The sequence below is a fragment of the Elephas maximus genome, chromosome 12 (genome assembly GCF_024166365.1).
Source record: "Elephas maximus indicus isolate mEleMax1 chromosome 12, mEleMax1 primary haplotype, whole genome shotgun sequence".
Classification (NCBI taxonomy): domain Eukaryota; kingdom Metazoa; phylum Chordata; class Mammalia; order Proboscidea; family Elephantidae; genus Elephas; species Elephas maximus.
Window position 1 is genome coordinate 99165340 of NC_064830.1, and position 21573 is coordinate 99186912.

Here is a 21573-nt window from a genome sequence, read left to right on the forward strand (position 1 = left end):
TTCTCTCTCTGTCAGCCTTCTCATCAATCTTCCCCCAGACTAGGAGCCTTTCTGTGCAGGGATCCCGGATCCAAGGGACATGCTCTACTCCCAGCACTGCTTTCTTCATGGTATGAATTTCCCCCTCTCTGCTAGCTTCCCTTTTCTTTTATCTCTTGAGAGATAAAAGGTGGTGCAGGCCACGCCCCAGAAAAACTCCCTTTACATTGGATCAGGGTGGTGACCTGGTAAGGGTGTTACAATCTCACCCTAAACCTCTTTAATATAAAATTACAGTCACAAAATGGAGGACAATCACAAAATACTGGGAATCATGGCCTAACCAAGTTGATACACAAATCTTTGGGAGAACATAATTCAATCCATGACAAGATCATTCAGTTTAAAACATTATTTATGCTGAGAATTTACTGTTTGACTTGTGTTTCTTTAAAAGGTTTGATGGAGAACTCCTGCAGAATTCTGATGACAGCAAGCTTTATGTTCATGACAGCAAGCCTCATGTCGATGCAATTTTGGGCTTCTGTTCCAAAGGGCAGACAAAAGTAAGGATATATGTTGTCCTTGTTCTCCTTACTGAGCCTGGTTCCACAATAGTAGATGAAAACTAGTTAATGAAGCATAAAAACAACAAAAGCTACATTTTGGTGTTCTCAGAACCCTGCCAATAATACACAGAACACTTTTGCACTAGTCATTGAAAACCTACTATGTTTTTTGGTTTTTTGCTATGAGAATTGTAAGTTACACATCCTTCCCATTCCCTTTATGCTATATAAGCTTTCAGTCATATTGCGGAGATGAGAAGAATGCTGTTTAAAAGAAAATGTATCTTTAAACACTACAATTGCACTCAATTTGGTGAGATTTTAACACTATGAAAGAGGCACTTGGGAAATAAGACTCACTAGGTTCCTGACTCAACTCACATTTGTGTTGGTCATATCCTCATTTAAGAAGGAAGCAAGAGAAAATGCCTCCTATTATTTATTGTTTGGAAAACCTGATGGTTAAGAGCTGCAATTGCTAACCAAAAGGTCAGCAGGTCAATTCCACCAGGCAGTTCTTGGAAACCCTATGGAGCCATTCTACTCTATCCTATAGGGTTGCTATGAGCCAAAATTGACTCAACAGCAATGGCAAAATTTGTTATTTTTCCCTTCTCTTCATTTTTTCTCTCCTCTTGTCTTACCTTCTCTCTTCTCTTCTTCTTTATCTATTCTCTTTATTCCTCTTCTTCTTCTCCTCCTCCTGCTCCTTTTCTACTTTTTCTTCCACTCCTCCTCATACTTTTCCCTTTCTTCCTCTTTCTCCTTTTCCTCCTCCTCTGGCTCTTTTTTATCCTTCTTTTTTCTCTCTCTGTCTCTTGCTAATAAAAAAAATTTTTTTTTTCTTGCTAATAGAAAAGTTAAAGTCACATAATTTACACAGGTGTATGATGTCACTCTACTACAGTGTAATCACTAATTTCCTTCTATACCTGCACCACCAGGCTATAAATTCTTTGAAGGTTAGACCGAATTTAATTCAAATTTTATTCCTAAATATTTAATTATATTAAGGAAAATAATATTAATTGGGGAAAATGAAAACGTTATAGTAGTTATAAGTTTTTTCTAGAGACCTTATATTTTAGAAAACATTCTAAAATAGTTACAACTTAAATAAGTAATGCACTTCAAAATAATTCTAGAATAAGGAAGAGGGTAATTGTGGCAAGTGTATAGGGGTAGCATCCATGGATTGATGGTTTGGGGAGCTGCTGATAGGCACATGGATACACATTAATAGAATCTATAGGCTTGGACATATATTAAAAATTCTTCATAATGAACAGGTTTTTTTTTTTTTAATTTGGAGTTCTCACTTTCTGGTCTAGACCATACTGTAATGCATATTGAGCACTTGATATCTGTTTGATTATTGAATGAATCAGAGAGAAGTACACTGAGTGGTCTCTGGTTTTGAGGTCATGAAGCTATAGGAGGATGAACAGTGGAGCTTGGAGGAATCATAGAAGTTCCCTGGTTCAGTAAACAGAGGACTTATTCAAATTAGATTTAATCTTTCTTCTAGTACTTTAGTGATGAGAACTTCTACACTGTCAAAAAAATGGAATGAGTAAATGCTTCCTAAAGTTGAAGGTAAATTCAGAGAGCTAAAGAGAGCATCACAGAAAAAACTAGAAAGAAAGAAAAAAGACTACATAAATAAAATAAGCAAATGGTTAAATGAATTGTGGTATATGTATACAATTGTCTTAGTTATCTAGCACTGCTATAACAGAAATACTACAAGTGGATGGCTTTAACAAAGAGAGATTTATTCTCTCACAGTCTAGGAGGCTAGAAGTCCAAATTCAGGGTGGCAGCTTCAGGAAAAGTCTTTCTTTCTCTGTTGGCACTGAAGAAAGGTCCTTGTCATCAATCTCCCCCTGGGCTGGAAGCTTCTTAGCACAGGTACCCTGTGTCCGAAGAATGCACTCTGCTTCCAGCATTGCTTTCTTGGTGGCAAGAGGTTCCTCTGTCTTTCTGCTCATTTCTCTCTTTTATATCTCAAAAGAGATTGCCACAAGATACAACCTAATCTTGTAGATCGAGTACTGCCACATTAACATAACTGCCACTATTCCTGCTTCATTAACATCATGCAGGCAGGATTTACGGTACGTAAGAAAATCATATCAGATGGCAAAATGGTGGACAGTCACACAATACTGGGGATCATGAGCTAGCCAAGTTGACACATATTTTGGAGGGGACACAATTCAATCCATTAAATTCCACCCTTTGGCCCCCAAGTTTCACGCCCTTGCCACAAGTAAAATACATTTACTCCATCATATCATAACAAAAGTCTTAATTCTACTCCAAGTCCAAATACCAAAAATTCCTCTTCATCTGTGAAATCTACAATACAAGCTATCCACTTCCAAAGTACAGTGGTGTAACAGTCACAGACTAGACATTTCCACTACAAATGGGAATAAATTGAGGGAAAGAAGGGATAGGAGGCACCAAGCAAGTCAGCAGAACACATCCTTTAGCCCTCAAGGCTTGAAAATAATCCTCTGGTCTCCTGAGACCATTTAGGCAATGATCCTACTCTCCAGACTCTGGGTAGCGACCACACTCTCTGGATTCTGGGTGGAGGCCCCTCAGCCTTGGGCTTCAGCTTTACCTTCCAGGTGTACTGGAATGGCAATGCTGCTCCCGTGCAGTTGTGTGGCCCAATTATCCTAGTTCACCTGAGTGGTGACCCTACCCCCCAGCCCTGGCAGTTCCCATTCTTTTACCCCTTGGGCATGGCAGCCCTACCCCCTCAGCTTTGGGCAGGGGATCTGACCCCATCCAGCTGGCACTTGTGAACTGGCCTATACTCCGGAACTGAGTTGGTAAAGGCCTGATCCTTTGAAAGTTAGGAGGCTGTGGTTCAAACCTTGGAACCCTAGAGGCCATGGTTCCACACTTTGAAACCCCAGAGGTTATGACCCTACCGTTTGAGACTGAGACAGCTCTGCTTCCTGTGTTCCTTGTCTCTTCAACTTCTGCTTCCTGATTCCTTGGCCTCTCAGCCCCTCAGGCCTTGCTGCCCATGTCTGCCCAGCTGGGGCAAGTGTTCCAAAGCTCTTTAGTTCCACCAATAAGTGCCAAAATGCACCCCACTCCACCAGGAAGCCTCTTGCCAAAGGCACTCAACTCTTTAGCTCTGTGGGCTGGCTCCAGCACTGTTTCACACTGGTCTTCTCATTCTGTTGCTGCAGTTTCTCTGCTCCTTCTTCTTGACGTCTGTACCATCTCCAGTGTAACAGCTCTTTTCACTTCCTCCTGAGTCCTTACCACAATTGTCTTTGATGTCCATAATTTCACCAAAAGTCTCTTCAAGGCAATCTAGGCTTTTACTATTAGGCACTTTAAAACTCCTCCAGTCTCTATGTGTTCACACTTCCAAAATTTCTTCCACATTTTAGGTACCTGTTAGAGCAGCATCCCACTCTTCTGACGCCAAGCTCTCTCACAGTCTAGGAGGCTAGAAGTCCAAATTCAGGGTGTCAGCTCAGGAAGAGGCTTTCTCTGTCAGCTCTGGGGGAAGGTCTTTGCCATCAATCTTCCCCTGGTGTAAGAACTTCTCAGCTCAGGAACACTGGGTCCAAAGGACACACTCTGCTCCCAGCACTGCTTTCTCAGTGGCATGAGGTTCCTCTGTCAATCCGTAACAGCAATCATCAAAAATATGATATGCTTACGTCTATTTTTTTATAGTAACATAGGATACTTTTTAAAGTTGTTATGGGTTGAATAATGCTCCCTCCAAAAAAAATGTGTGTCAGCTTAGCTAGGCCATGATTCCTGGTATTGTGTGATTGCCTACCATTTCATCATCTGATGTGATTTTTCTATGTGTTATAAATCCTGCCTCTATGATGTTAATGAGGCAGGGTTAGAAGCAGTTATGTTAATGTGGCAGAACTACATCTACAAGATTAGGATGTATCTTGCGGCAATCTCCTTTGAGATATAGAAAAGAGATGCAAACAGAGAGACAGGGGACCTCCTACTATGAAGAATAAAGAACCAGGAGGGGATTCTGTCCTTTGGACCCAGGGTCTCTGTGCTGAGAAGCTCCTAGACCAGGGGAAGATTGATGACAAGGACCTTTCTCCCCAGAGCCAACAAAGAAAGCCTTCCCCTGGAGCTGGCACCCTGAATTCAGACTTTTAGCTTCCTAAACTGTGAGACAACAAATCTCCGTTAAAGCCAACCACTTGTGGTATCTCTGTTATAGCAAGAGTAGATAACTAAAATGATAGTCTTCTGTTAAATAAAGAAAACAACTCAAAACCAAATAAAATAGACTATTCTAATTTTTTTAAATCTATATATGCAGAGAAAAATATCCATAGCACTTACAACTCAATATTAAAAAGAATTATCTTAACATGCTGTGACTATGAATGTGCACAGTTTTCTTTTTTCTAGTATACAGTTTGTAAAATTTCCAAAAAAGGACGATTTTTATAACAAGAACAAATCTACTAGAAATAGAAAAGATACATAAGCAAATGATTGTGCAGTCACAGGTTTATCATCTACACTAAGAGATGTCAGAATGTGCTCGAACAAGCCTGGATCAGAGAAAGTTCCCTTTCCCAGGAGTCCTGTACTTTTCAGGAAGGAACTTCTCAGGCTCTGGCCAGTGTTCTGGGTCTCAGTGAAGACCAAAGTTTGGCACCATCACCACTCTCTCTTTGGGAATGATCACTTCATTGGTTTCAATATCTTTCTTACAGACTTTCTAAAGCTTGACAACAATTGGGAGTAATCTGAGTGTTTCATTCACCATAATGTCAAGAAACTCCATCTGTAACATGACATCATATGTGGGAGGTATCTGGGAAGAAATAAACAGAGTTCAAAAAGTTGAAACTCAACACAGCCTAGGCAGTACTATAGAAGAATTAGAATCTCCAAAGAATATCTGACATTGGTAATGGACCTTAACATCTATAAATCATTTTTACATCTACTACGTTCCTTTGACCTACTTAATGGTCCATTAAGATTGGTGGAGCAGTTATGATATGGGAGACCCTTGGGAAAAACCTCTAAATGGGGCCTGAAATCCCTAGCATTCCATGCGCTACTTTCTTTCTCTTGTCAACAAATGTGACTAACAGACTATGACCATTACTTTTAAGTAATATATGTGCAAGTTACAGTACACATTTAAAACAAAGGTGATGGCTGAGATTGTGTGTCAACTTGCCTGGGGTATGATTCTCAGTGTTTTGACAGTCACGTAATGTTATGATCACTTTCCTGTTGAGATTTGATATGAGATCACCCCCATGATGGGATCTTCTGTGAGTAGGCAATCAGCCAAAAGGGAGTTTCCTTGGGAGTATGGACTGTATCGAATATATTTTTGCTTGTGCTGGATCCTGCAGCTGGCTCCTGTTCTTCTGACCTTCAGTTTTGGGACTTGAGCTAGCAGCTTACCTGCTGTCTTGCCTGCCAATCTTGGGGTTCATTAATCGTCACAGTCTGTGAGCAAAGTCCTGCTCTATGATCTGCTAATCTTGGGTTCCCCAGCCCCTGTGGCTATGTGAATCAGGAGAAGCCTCTATCCTGACCCATGTAATTGGTACCTTCCAGCCTCTACAACCACGTGAAAAATTCCCTTGGTGTAAATCTCTCTCTCTCCATCTGTTATATGTATATATATATACATACATACATACATACGCATATACATATATATTACACTTTACTGATTTTGCTTCTCTAGACAGCCCAAGCTAAGACATGTACCAAGACAAGAGAAAATTTAAACTACCAAATCCCTAATATCGCACAAGCCTTTGTGGTTCAGAAATACTGCTAACTGTTCTGATATATAACAGATAGATAGATAGATAGATAAATAGATGGATAGACAGACAGATAGATAGATGATTGATAGATAAACAGACACATGATAGATAGGCAGAGAAAAAGACAGAGAGAGAAAGAGAGAATATAAAGAGGAACTCAAAATTATACAGGAACAATATAAATAATTTGGGTAGAAACTGGACCTAAGTATCACAAATATGAGAAAAGAAGGCTAGGATTGGGTGGAACCAGGGCACACAATTTCAGCTCTGGGGAAAGTTATAAAGAAAATCAGAACTCTATCCAAGAGACATCCTCTGTTGCTGGGACACTCTCCTAGTTGTTGCTTCAGGATTTAGGTGTGGTCACTCACTGCCAAACAAGTCACTCCAGCCCCACAGACAAGATCTATTCACACCATAAAGAATTCCAACTTTGCAGAGATCTAAAAACAGTGTAGGCTATTTCAGAGGAAAAACACTATAGACTTTAAGACTTTAGCTCAGGCACACCAGAACATATCTTGGCTTCTTCATAACTCACCATATGACCTTGGGAAAGTTATTCTATCTCTCTGCAACTTAATTTCTGATATGGTATGTAGAGATAATTATAGCCACTGTCTCATAGGGTTGCGTGGTAGACATTCACTGCTCACTAAATACCCATTGAGTCTCCCACATTTTCCAGTCATTTGCATTCAGAAGAAGCTGTGAGCTTAAGTGGGGTATGTCAATTTTGGGCCAAACAATTTTGAGAGCCAGTGTGCCACACTATATCTCTTTATTCCAAGCCTTGTTTACCATGAAGTCTTCATGTTCCAGACAGTGCAGCTGCAAGATGACGGTAAAAGAATCAATATGTATGCTTTTTGCAAAATCCCTCCTTAAAAATGTGGGAAGGCATTCTTGCAAAGGCTCATGCATCATTCACTCACCTTACTGGACAAAGCTGCATCAATCTCGTTCTGCAGTTTCTGCTGAATATCAGGGTGGGTGGAGAATAAATACATAAGGAAAGACTAGTGCTAGTGGTCTCGTAGCCAGCAAAAAGATAACTGATTGGGCTACAAGCTCCATATCAGTCAATGCTGAAAGGAGAGGGCATACACTTTAGGTAAAGCTTGTCATTATGAAAATGGTGACAGCTTATGTGAACAGAAACCCAAGTGAAATTACTAAATCCCCAGAGGAACAAATAGAAAAAATATTCCAAGTACACTGGGAGTAGTTTGCATTCTGGCATCCATCTTACAGAGCTGGAAAAAGAAAAAAAAATGTTTTAATCTGATTTTCCCAGAGTTTATGCCACTCTTGACCTTCCGCCCTTGGTTATGCCAGCTTCACTACTAACACAGCTGGGTAACTGCAGGAAATGCACTTAAATGTAATATACAAAGTGTTATCGGTATCACACTTGGAGAATCCTAAAGGTACTTAGTTACAAGTGAAATATTGGGGAGCATTTTACCCTGAGAAAAATTTTAATTATTTAAAGTACGGCATAAATTTTTTAATAGAATTTGCCATACTATACCTCCTTTCTAGGGAAAATTAAAGGGATTTTCATGTGAACAAGTTTTGTGAAAATTAATGGACTAGTACTGTACTACAGATAAATTATTTCTACTCAAATTGTGGTCCATAGACCAGTAGCACCAGCATCATGTGGAAGGTCTTACTAATGCACCATCTCACCACACCTAAAAGCAACTGAATCTAAATCTGCATTTTAACATGCTCCCCAGGTAATTTGTGTGCACAGTGTATCTTAAGAAGCATGGATTAGACCACTGAGAGGCACCAAGTAACAGAAGACCTGAGGTACAAGTCTTCATATTGGATGTTCACAGATATATACAGGAGCTACAGAGATAGACAGGAAGCTAGAAGAGGAAATGAATGGGGAATGACCAGAGCAAGAGGAAATACCCAGGGACCTGAGGTTGACTAGCCTCAGGAGCCATGATCTAATATATCACGGACACATGGGGAGGCCAATAAAATCCTTGAAATGGCCAAGAGGCAACATCATCCTAAATGCAGAGTCTGAAAGCATCCCCCTTGAGAACGGGAATCAGACAAGGATCCCCTTTATCTCCACTCTTATTCAACATTGTGCTGCAGGTCCTAGCCAGAGCAATTTGGCTAGATAAAGAAATAAAGGCATCCAAATTGGAAAAGAAGTAAAAGTATCTCTATTTGCAAATGGCGTGAAGTTATACACAGAAAACCCTAAAAAATCCTCAAGAAAACTACTGAAACTAATAGAAGAGTTCAGCAGAGTATCAAGATACAAGATAAACATACAAAAATCAGTTGGATTCCGGTTGAAAAGTGGAGGAGGAGCCAAGATGGCAGAATAGACAGACGCTTCCATCTAGCCCTCTTTATAACAAAGACCCAAAAAAACAAGTGAAACGAGTATACTTGTGACAAGCTGGGAGCCCTCAGCATCAAAGGCAAGCTTAGACAACGAACTGAGGGGCAGGAGACGGAAGAGAACGTTCAGAAGCAGAGAGGAGTTACCGGACCTGAATCGCGGGGAGACGTCAGGCACCATTCCCGGAGCTGTGGCGGTGGCGGTGGCGGGCTGGTACCAGCGTTCAGCCACAGTTTCCTCAGGGAGAAGCAAACAGCCACGCAGCCCACTCACACCTCTGGAACCTGAGGAGAAGGGCGCTCTCGGCAAAAGCTAAGTACTTGCGTACTTTTTACCAAGCCCCCCCCCCCACCCCCAAGCCAGCTTCAGCGGCTGAATCCCTAGGCCTGAGATAGATCCTGGTGAGCACCTGGAGCCGTCCACTGGCCTTGGGGAAGGAAAAAAATTGCAACTGGAGGGAAAAGATAATTTGCTAGCTCCATTAACCAGGGGAGCTCAGGACGGAAGCTGCTCCTGTCCAGCCATAAACGGTCCATAGACCTTGAGCACCTTTCCCTTCTGCATGGACCTGTGTGGGCCTATTTCAGGAGAATAGGCCTTTGTTGGTAAACTCCAACCATTTCAGCGGTGCAGTGGAGAGGTGGGTGTTTGATGTTTGGCATTGCTTTGCCTATTAAACAAGGTCCTCACCTACACACAACAGGGACCAAAGGACTGGTGGCTCCACTTGGGTCACCCAGCCACCTGTGACAGGGGTCCAGGGATAACTGGTACCTCCCAGTCCTTACAACAAAAAGTTTAGGTGCCCATGGTACCTCTGAAGAGCTCATCCACCAGCACGTTCTAGGGAACAGAGACGTGTTTTCCTCAGAGACACATAGGGGTCAGTTCTCAGCCCCCTGCCTTGTTCAGAGCATGACCCCCTGCTGCAATCAGATACCGGTATATACTCCAATCACTCCTGGCCCTCTAAGACTGTAGGACAGAGCCTGTACCACACACTTGATATCAGCTACCTGGAAACCTGAGCTGAATTCATACAAGAAAACTGAATGGACTCCTAGACTGATATACCTGATAACAGCTCTAGCCAGCTGTGGACAGGACATCAGAGCTCCAAAGGCGAAAATAATCAAGCTAGCTCACTCAAGCAACCCACAGGGGTATGCCAAAATGAAACAAAGCAAGCAGCTATGACACAGTAAGCAAACGTAAAGTAATACAGTAACTTATAGATGGCTCAGAGACAACAGTCAATATCAAGTCACATAAAGAAACAGGCCATGATCACCTCAACAGGCTCTCAAAACAAAGAATCCAGGGATCTTTTAGATGAAAGTGCATTCCTGGAATTACCAGAGGCAGAATACAAAAATTTAATATACAGAACCCTTCAAGACATCAGGAAGAAAATAAGGCAATATGTAGAACAAGCCGGGGAAGACATAGATAAAGCAACTAAAGAAATCAGAAAGATTATTCAGGGACATAATGAAAAGTTTAATAAGCTAGAAAAATCCATAGACAGACAGAAATCAGAAATTCAGAAGATTAACAATAAAATTACAGAATTAGATAACTCATTATAGAAAGTCAGAGTAGCAGAATTGAGCAAGTAGAAGCTAGAATTTCTGAACTCGAAGAGAAATCACTTGGCACTAATATATTTGAAGAAAAATCAGATAAAAGAATTTTTAAAAAATGAAGAAACCTTAAAAATCATGTGGGGCTCTATCAAGAGAAATAACCTACGAGTGATTGGAGTACCAGAACAGAGAGGGATAACAGAAAATACAGAGAAAATCGTTGAAGGTTTGATGGCAGAAAACTTCCCTGATATTGTGAAAGATGAGAAGATATCTATCCAAGATGCTCATCAAACTCCACATAAAGCAGATCTTAAAAGAAAGTCACCAAGACATATTATAATCAAGCTGCCCAAACCAAAGATGAACAGAGAATTATAAGAGCAGTGAGGGATAAATGAAAAGTCACCTACAAAGGAGAGCCAATAAGAATAAGCTCAGACTACTCGGCAGAAACCATGCAGGCAAGAAGGCAATGGGATGACATATTTAAAAAATTGAAGGAAAAAAATTGCCAACCAAGAATCATATATCCATCAAAACTGTCTCTTAAATATGAAGGTGAAATTAAGACATTTCCAGATAAACACGAGTTTAGGAAATTCATAAAAACCAAACCAAAACTACAAGAAATATGAAAGGGAGTTCTTTGGTTAGAAAATCAATAATATCAGGTATCGACCCAAGACAAGAACACTGGGCAGAGCAACCAGAAGTCAACCCAGACAGGGAAATAAAAAAAAGGCCTAACACAGGGTAACAGTGAAGTTATTATATATAAGAAGACAACATTAAAATAATAAAGAGGGACTGACTAAGAAATGTAATCATACACCTTCCATATGGAGAGGAAGATACAGCAATACAAAGAAATAAAAGTTAGTTATAAATTTAGAAAAATAGGGGTAAATAATAAGGTAACCACAAAGGAGACAAACTATCCTACTCATCAAAATAAAATACAAGGGAAAAACACAGACTCAGCAGAAACAAAGCCAACAACAACAAATATGAGGAAAGGACAATATATAAAGATAATCTACTCAGCACATAAAATCAAGTGGGAAAAAGAAGCTGTCAACACACAAAAGAAGACATCAAAACGATAGCACTAAATTCATACCTATACATAGTTACCCTGAATGTAAATGGACTAAATGCACCAATAAAGAGACAGAGAGTGGCAGAATGCATTAAAAAACAAGATCCATCTATATGCTGCCTGCAAGGGACATGCCTTAGATTTAGAGACACAAACAAACTAAAACTCAAAGGATGGAAAGAAATATATCAAGCAAACAACAATCGAAAAAGAGCAGGAGTGGCAATATTAATTTCTGACGAAATAGACTTTAAAGTTAAATCCGTCAGAAAGGATAAGGAAGGACACTATGTAATGATTAAATGGACAATACACCAAGAAGATATAACCATATTAAATATTTATGCACCCATGACAAGGCTGCAAGATACATAAAACAAACTCTATCAGCATTTAAAAATGAGATAGATAGCTCCACAATAATAGTAACAGACTTCAACACACCACTTTTGGTGAAGGACAGGACATCCAGAAAGAAGCTCAGTAAAGACAAGGAAGATCTAAATGCCACAATCAACCAGCTTGACCTCGTAGACATTTACAGAACACTCCACCCAACAGCAGCCAAGTGTACTTTCTTTTCTAGTGCACATGGAACATTCTCTAGAATAGACCACATATTAGGTCATAAAGCAAGCCTTAGCAGAATCCAAAACATTGAAATATTACAAAGCATCTTCTCTGACCATAAAGCTATAAAAGTGGAAATCAATAACAGGAAAAGCAGGGGAAAGAAATCAAACAGCTGGAAACTGGACAATACCTTGCTCAAAAAAGACTTGATTATAGAAGACATTAAGGATGGAATAAAGAAATTCATAGAAGCCAATAAGAACAAAAACACTTCCGATCAGAAGCTTTGGGACACAGCAAAAGCGGTGCTCAGAGGCCAATTTTATCAATAAATGCACACATCCAAAAAGAAGAAAGGGCCAAAATCAAAGAACTATCACTACGACTTGAACAAATAGAAAGAAAGCAACAAAAGAAACACAACAGGCACCAGAAGAAAACAAATAATAAAAATTAGAGCTGAACTAAATGAATTAGAGAACAGAAAACAGTTGAAAGAATTAACAAAGCCAAAAGCTGGTTTTTTGAAAAAATCAACAAAATTGATAAACCATTGGACAAACTGACAAAAGAAAAACTAGGAGAGGAAGCAAATAACCCGAATAAGAAATGAGATGGGCGATATTACAACAGACCCAACTGAAATTAAAAGAATCATATCAGATTACTATGAAAAACTATACTCAAACAAATTCGAAAACCTAGAAGTAATGGATGAATTCCTAGAAACACACTACCTACCTAAACTAACACAAACAGAGGGAGAACAACTAAATAGACCCATAAAAAAAGAAGAGATTGATAAGGTAATCAAAAAACTCCCAACAAAAAAAAGCCCTGGTCTGGACGGCTTCACTGCAGAGTTCTACCAAACTTTCAGAGAAGAGTTAACACCACTACTACTAAAGGTATTTCAGAGCATAGAAAAGGATGGAATACAACCAAACTCATTTTATGAAGCCACCATATCCCTGATACCAAAACCAGGTAAGGACACTACAAGACAAGAAAATTATAGACCTATATCCCTCATGAAGGTAGATGCAAAAATCCTCAACAAAATTCTAGCCAATAGAATTGAACAACATATCAAAAAAATAATCCACCATGACTAAGTGGGATTCATACTAGGTATGCAGGGATGGTTCAACATTAGAAAAACAATTAATGTAATCCACCACATAAATAAAACAAAAGACAAGAATCACATGATTTTATGAATTGATGCAGAAAAGGCATTAGACAAAGTTCAACACCCATTCATGATAAAAACTCTCAGCAAAATAGGAATAGAAGGAAAATTCCTCAACATAATAAAGGGCATTTATACAAAGCCAATGGCCAACATTACACTAAATGGAGAGAGCCTGAAAACATTCCCACTGAGATTGGGAACCAGACAATGATGCCCTTTATCACCACTCTTTTTCAACATTGTGCCGGAAGTCCTAGCCAGAGCAATTAGGCTAGATAAAGAAATAAAGGGCATCCGGACTGGCAAGGAAGAAGTCAAAGTATCTCTATTTGCAGATGACATGATCTTATACACAGAAAACCCTAAGGAATCCTCCAGAAAACTACTGAAAGTAATAGAAGAGTTCAGCAGAGCATCGGGATACAAGATAAACATACAAAAATCAGTTGGATTCCTCTACACCAACAAAAAGAGCATCAAAGAGGAGATCACCAAATCAATGCCATTTACAGTAGCCCCCAAGAAGATAAAATACTTAGGAATAAATCCTACCAGAAATGTAAAAGACTTATACAAAGAAAACTACAGTACACTTCTGCAAGAAACCAAAAGAGACTTACATAAGTGGAAGAACATACCTTGTTCATGGATGGGAAGATTTAACATTATAAAAATGTCTATTCTACCAAAAGTGATCTATACATTTAATGCAATTCCGATCCAGATCCCAAGGACATTCTTTAATGAAATGGAGAAACAAATCACCAATTTCATATGGAAGGGAAAGAGGCCCCAGATAAACAAGGCATTCCTGAAAAAGAAGAACAAAGTGGGAGGCCTTACTTTACCTGATTTTAGAACCCATTATACCGCCACAGTAGTCAAAACAGCCTGGTACTGGTACCGGTACAACAACAGATACATGGACCAATGGAACAGAATTGAGAATCCAGACATAAATCCATCCCCATATGAGCAGTGGATATTTGACAAAGGCCCCAAAACAGTTAAAAGGGGAAAAGACAGTCTTTTTAACAAATGGTGCTAGCATAACTGGACATCCATCAGCAAAAAAAGGAAACAAGACCCATACCTCACTGCATGCGCAAAAACTAACTCAAAATGGATCAAAGGCCTAAATATAAAATCTAAAATGATAAAGTCATGGAAGAAAAAATAGGGACAATGTTAGGAGCCCTAATACATGGTATAAACAGTATAGAAAACATTATAATGTAGAAGAAAAACTAGATAACTGGGAGCTTCTAAAAATCAAACGCTTATGCTCATCTAAAGACTTCACCAAAAGAGTAAAAAGACCACCAACAGACTGGGAAAAAGTTTTTAGCTATGACATTTCTGATAAGCACCTGATCTCTAAAATCTACATGATACGGCAAAAACTCAACTGCAAAAAGACAAATAACCCAATTAAAAAATGGGCAAAAGATATGAATAGACATTTCACTAAAGAAGACATTCAGGTAGCGAATAGATATATCAGGAAATGTTCACGATCATTAGCCATTAGAGAAATGCAGATCAAAACTACAGTGAGATTTCATCTCACTCCAACAAGGATGGCATTAATCCAAAAAACACAAAATAATAAATGTTCGAGAGGCTGTGGGGAGATTGGAACAATTCTACACTGCTGGTGGGAATGTCAAATGGTACAACCACTTTGGAAATCGATTTGGCGCTTCCTTAAAAAGTTAGAAATAGAACTACAATAAGAACTACAATACGATCCAGAAATCCCACCCCTTGGAATATATCCTAGAGAAATAAGAGCCTTTACGCGAACAGATATATGCACACCCATGTTTATTGCTGCACTGTTTACAATAGCAAAAACATGGAAGCAACCAAGCTTCCCATCAACGGATGAATGGATAAATAAATTATGGTATATTCACACAATGGAATACTACGCATTGATAAAGAACAGTGAAGAATCTGTGAAACATTTCATAACATGGAGGAAACTTGAAGGCATTATGCTGAGTGAAATTAGTTGCAAAAGGACAAATATTGTATAAGACCACTATTATAAGAACTTGAGAAATAGTTTAAACTGAGAAGAAAACATTCTTTTGTGGTTACGAGAGGGGGGAGGGAGGGAGGGTGGGAGAGGGGTACTCACTAATTAGATAGTAGATAAGAACTACTTTAGGTGAAGGGAAAGACAGCACACAATACAGGGGAGGTCAGCACAATTGGACTAAACCAAAAGCAAAGAAGTTTCCTGAATAAACTGAATGCTTCAAAGGCCAGCGTAGCAGGGGCAGGGGTCTGGCGACCATGGTTTCAGGGGGCATCTAAGCCAACTGGCATAATAAAATCTATTAAGAAAACATTCTGCATCCCACTTTGAAGAGTGGCGTCTGGGGTCTTAAACACTAGCAAGCAGCCATCTAAGATGCATCATTTGGTCTCAACCCACCTGGACCAAAGAAGAATAAAGAGCACCAAGGACACAAGGTGATTACGAGCCCAAGAGGCAGAAAGGGCCACACGAACCAGTGACTACATCATTCTGAGGCCAGAAGAACTAGATGGTGCCCGGCTACAACCGATGACTGCCCTGAAAGGGATCACAACAGAGAACCCCTGAGGGAGCAGGAGAACAGTGGGATGCAGACCCCAAATTCTCATAAGACCAGACTTAATGGTCTGACTGAGACTAGAAGGACCCCGGTGGTCATGGCCCCCAGACCTTCTGTTGGCCCAGGACAGGAAACATTCCCGAAGCCAACTCTTCAGACATGGATTGGACTAGACAATGGGTTGGAGAGGGATGCTGGTGAGGAGTGAGCTTCTTGGATCAGGTGGACACTTGAGGCTATGTTGTCATCTCCTGCCTGGAGGGGAGAAGAGAGGGTGGAGGGGGTTAGAAGCTGGCGAAAAGGACACGAAAAGAGAGAGTGGAGGGAGAGAGTGGGCTGTCTCATTAGGGGGAGAGTAATTGGGAGTGTGTAGCAAGGTGTATATGGGTTTTTGTGTGAGAGACTGACTTGATTTGTAAACTTTCACTTACAGCACAATAAAAATTATTTTTAAAAAATTAGTTGGATTCCTCTACACCAACAAAGAGAACGTTGAAGAGGAAATCACCAAATGAATACCATTTACAATGGCCCCCAAGAAGTTAAAATATTTAGGAATAAATCTAACCAGATAGGTAAGAGACCTGTACAAAGCGAACTACAAGACATTACTGCCAGAAACCAAATAAGACCTACATAAGTGGAAAAACATACTTTGCTCGTGGATAGGAAGACTCAACATTGTGAAAATGTCGATTCTACCTAAAGCCATCTATAGATACAATGCGATCTTGATCCAAATACCAATGACATTTTTTAATGAGATAGAGAAACAAATCACCAACTTCATATGGAAAGGAAAGGGGCCCCAGACAAATAAAGCATTACTGGAAAAGAAGAACAAAGTGGGAGGCCTCACACTACCTAATTTTAGAACATATTATACCACACAGTAGTCAAAACAGACTGGTACTGGTACAACAAGAGATACATAGACCAATGAAACAGAATTGAGAATCCAAACATATATCCATCCACACATGAGCAGCTGATATTTGACAAAATCCAAAAGTATGTCAATGGGGGAAAGACAGTCTCTTTAACAAAAGGTGCTGGTATAACTGGATATCTATCTCCCAAAAAATGAAACGAGAACCAGACCTCACACCATGCACAAAAGCTAACTCAAAATGAATCAAAGACATAAATATGAAATCATAAATGATAAAGACCATAGAAGAAAAAATAGGGACAATGCTAGGAGCCCTAATACATGGCATAAACAGTATACAAAACATTACTAACAATGCACAAACACCGGAAGAGAAACTATATAACTGGGAGCTTCTAAAAATCAAATACTTAAGCTTATCCAAGGACTTCATCAAAAGAGTAAAAAGATTACCTACAGACTGGGAAAAAGTTTTTGGCTACAACAAATCCAATCAGCGTCTGATCTCTAAAATCTACACGATACTACAAAAACTCAACAACAAAAAGACAAGTAACCCAGTTAAAAAATGGGCAAAGGATACGAAGAGGTACTTCACCAAAGAAGACATTCCAGTGGGTAACAGATACATGAGGAAATGCTCACGATCATTAGCCATTAGAGAAATGCAAATCAAAACTACAATGAAGTACCATCTCATCCCAACAAGGCTGGCATTAATCAAAAAAACACAAAATAATAAATGTTGGAGAGGTTGTAGAGAGACTGGAACACTTACACTCTGCTGGTGGGAATGTAAAGTGGTATGACCAATTTGGCAATCAGTTTGGTGCTTCCTTATAAAGCTAGAAATAAAATTACCATATGATCCAGCGATCCCACTCCTTGGAATATATCCTAGAGAAATAAGAGCCTTCACAAAGGATATATGCACAGCCATGTTCCTTGCAGCACTGTTTACAATAGCAAAAAGATGGAAGCAACCAAGGTGCTCATCAACGGATGAATGGATGAATAAATTATGGTATATTCACATAATGGAATACTATGCAATGATTAAGAACAGCAATGAACCCATGAAACATCTCATAACATGGAGGAATCTGGAAAGCATTATGCTGAGTGAAATTAGCTGCAAAAGGACAAATATTATATGAGACTACTATTAAAAGAACTCAAGAAAAATTTTAAACACAGAAGAAAACATTCTTTGATGATTACAAGGGTGGGGAGGGAGAGAGGGGGTATTCACTAATTAGACAGTAGAACCATTTTAGGTGAAGGGAAAGACAACGCACAATACAGGGAAATTCAACAAAACTGGACTAAAACAAAAGCAAAGAAGTTTCCTGGATACAACCAAATGCTTCAAAGGCCAGAGTAGTAGGGACAGGAGTCTGGGGACCATGGTTTCAGGGGACATCTGGGTCAATTGGCATAACAAAGTGTATTAAGAAAACATTCTGCATCCCACTTTGAGGAGTGGCATCTGGGGCCTTAAAGCTGGCAAGCAGCTATCTAAGATGCACCAAATGGTCTCAACCCACCTGGGGCTAAGGAGAATGAAGAACACCAAAGATACAAGGAAAATATGAACCCAAGAGACAGAAAGTGCCACATAAACCAGACTCCATCAGCCTGAGACCAGAAGAACTGGATGGTGCCCGGCCACCACCAATGACTACCCTGACAGGAAACACAACAGAGAATCCCTGATGGAGCAGGGTAACAGTGGGATGGAGACCTCAAATTCTCCTAAAAAGACCAGACTTAATGGTCTGACTGAGACTAGAGGGACCCTGGGAATCATGGTCCCTGGACCCTCTGTTAACCCAAGGCTGTAACCATTCCTGAAGCCAACTCTTCAGACAGGGATTGGACTGGAGTATAAAAGAATATGATACGGTTGAGGAATGAGCTTCTTGGTGCTAGTAGACACATGAGACTATGTAGACAGCTCCTGTCTGGAGGCGAGAAGAGAAGGCAGAGGGGGACAGGAGCTGGTTGAATGGACACAGGGAATACTGAGTGGAGAGGAGTGTGCTGTCTCATTAGAGGAAGAGCAGCTAGAAGTACATAGCAAGGTGTGTATAAGTTTTTGTATGAGAGACTGGCTTGATTTGTAAACTTTCGCATAAAGCACAATAAATAAAGTTAAAAGTACAGTTCTTCAGTGGCACTAGCCACATTTCAAGTACTCACAAGACACGCTCAACAATACAGATAGAGAATAGTTCCTTCATCATTGAACTTAAATTTTAATTAATTAAAATAAATAAAGTAAAAAAATCAGTTCATTATTGAAAGTTCTTTTGGACCATGTAGATAAAAAAAATAGATAGATAGAAATAGAAACAGATATAGAGAAGTAAAGAGATACCATATAGATAGATGATCTATATAGGCAACAGCTAGATATAGGTTGTGATAGTTACTGTTATTTGTCAATTTGGCTAGGCCATGTTCTCAGTATTATGTAATTATCTTCCATTTTGTGAACTGATGTAATTATCCCCCATGTTGTGACATAATGTAATCACCTCATAGATGTGATATGCAGTGATTTGCTAATCATTTATAAGGGGAATTTCACCAGGAGTGTAACCTCCACCCAATATATGTATGGTTGTTCTGGCAAAGCTTGCTTTCTTGCTGTGGACTCTGTTTCCAGTTGTCATCATCTGACTTTTGGTTTTTGAGTCTTGAGCCAGCAGCATGACACATGATCTGTCAATTCTGGATTCATCAGCCTCTGAATATACGTGAGTGAGGAGAAGCCTCCAGCTAATACCTGATGCACCATCTTTGGGACTTGCCAGTCTCCACGACAGTATGAGCCATTTCCTTATATATATATATGTATATATGTAGTGTATACACCACACTGGTTTTGCTTCTCTAGAGAACCCAGCCTAAGACATAGATGATAGATAAATGATAGATAGATAGATTCAGATGTAGACATAAAAAAAAAAAAAGATGTAGTTTTATTTACAGTGATGTGCTTAACTCAGCTCATCCTTGTTCTGTAGACCCACTTGCTAAATATTCAGGAATTTTGTGAACTGATTGTTAAACAATTGGCTATTTGTAATTGAACCTGATGGAACTCTTTGTGTCATGGAAATGGGCTACAAAACAGGGCTTTTTTCTTTTTCTTTTTATAGAGATCCACTTTATAACACTGGAAATGGGTATATATATTTGTTTCTCAGTTTTGTGTCAATATATTCACTTTCTTAATTTTGTCCATAAGAGGATCTAAGGGGAAAGAAACCCCAGTAGCAATGAGCACACATAACTCCCAGGTTTTGGTATCTAAATACCATTTTCTACTAAACAAAACTAGGGCTATATGAAGAAATGACTGATTTCAGGGTTGAACAGGTAAAAGAGAAGAGAAACCCGAAATAACTTATCCAGAAAGCAAGGAAGTACTCAGAAAATGAATGTCATATGAAAATGACACACAGCAGTCACTTTGAAAGAGCTCCACTGAACAAACCTGAGACAGTTTGAGCATCAAAATAAATCATGACAGTGTCAGAGTAAAGTAATAGTTATGAGCCCATACAGATGTAAATAAATAAATGGGAGATAATGTAAAGATTTCCAGTACAGTAGAATAAAAAAAAAAATTATTTTATTTTATTTCTTTTTAGAATACCAACTCATAAATGTGGAGGAAAGGGTAGAAATAGAAAAACCACTCTTTTGCAACCATCATACAAATAATTGCTTCATTCAATAATCAGTGGATAACAAAAAAAAGTACTTGAAAATTTGAAGAGAAACAAGATAATTACATAGTCTTAAAGTCTCCCCTGACAAATGAATTATTAACGACAAATACAACTTTGCACTAGATTAAGCTATTGAACACAACCTTAACCAAGAGTTCCCAGTTAGCATCCCCAACATTAGGACAATGCGCTTCCTGATGTGATGGCTTGATGTAAATTTCCAAGCAGGAGTTCTGACTTCAGGTTCTAGAAGCAGCCTGGAAATCTACATTTGAAACAAGATCCCTGGGGTTCTGGTGTGGGTGATCCACAGAACACTGGCTGACTTTTGAGCACAAAACGCTTATTTCATGGTTATCCTTCAATCTTTAAACAAAGTTGTCTGCCTACTTCTAGATAATACCTCTGGCTATAATTCAAAATTTCTGAATGTGTCTCCTTCTTTAATTGGGCAGAAATTCTCACGTGCCTGGAAATCTTCTTGCACATTTTCAGAACAACTCCTTTCCTCTGAGCAACTCCATCAGCAGCCCTTCCAGTCACTCTCATGGTTACCTTTATTGGAGGAAGTTTGTTTGGAATTCTGGAAGTCAGTCATCAGCTGAAGAAAATCCACTTGGTGCTGGAAACAAAAAGAAAAATTCCAGTGACACGAAGTGCAGTGCTTGACCTCTTTCCTGAGAATATGGCACCTTTACATCCATGAAGTCAGACTGGAGTTGCCTGATTCACCAATGAACATAAACATCGATTTGCAAATCTTAAAAAGCAAGATGTTTCCCTGGGAGAAATCCAGCTACCATATCCCACTGCTTCTGGGACCTTATCCTCCCTAATTATTGGCTTCCTTGGCTTTTGAACACAGCTTCCTAGTCATAGAGTTGAATGCTGTTTCTCCTACCATACCTTTTTGCTCAGGAAAAAAACGCTGACTTCAGTCTTTTTATTTTTCAGTTTAATATTCATACCCTTGCTTAAACTTGCTTTTCTTCTTCATAACCAATGATCACACAGATTAAGCTCTTACATTTACAGAGCTCTTCTGCTGCTTTCTGTGAGCACCTTCCAGTACCTCACATTCCAAAACTCTACACAATCTACAATTACACCCTGGGTT

General features: G+C 39.4%; 1 pseudogene; it reads right to left on the reverse strand.

The window, feature by feature from the left end:
* Positions 1-407: 407 nt before the first annotated feature.
* The window catches only part of LOC126087539 (cytochrome P450 3A8-like), a 57683-nt pseudogene continuing 36517 nt past the window's right edge, over positions 408-21573 (reverse strand).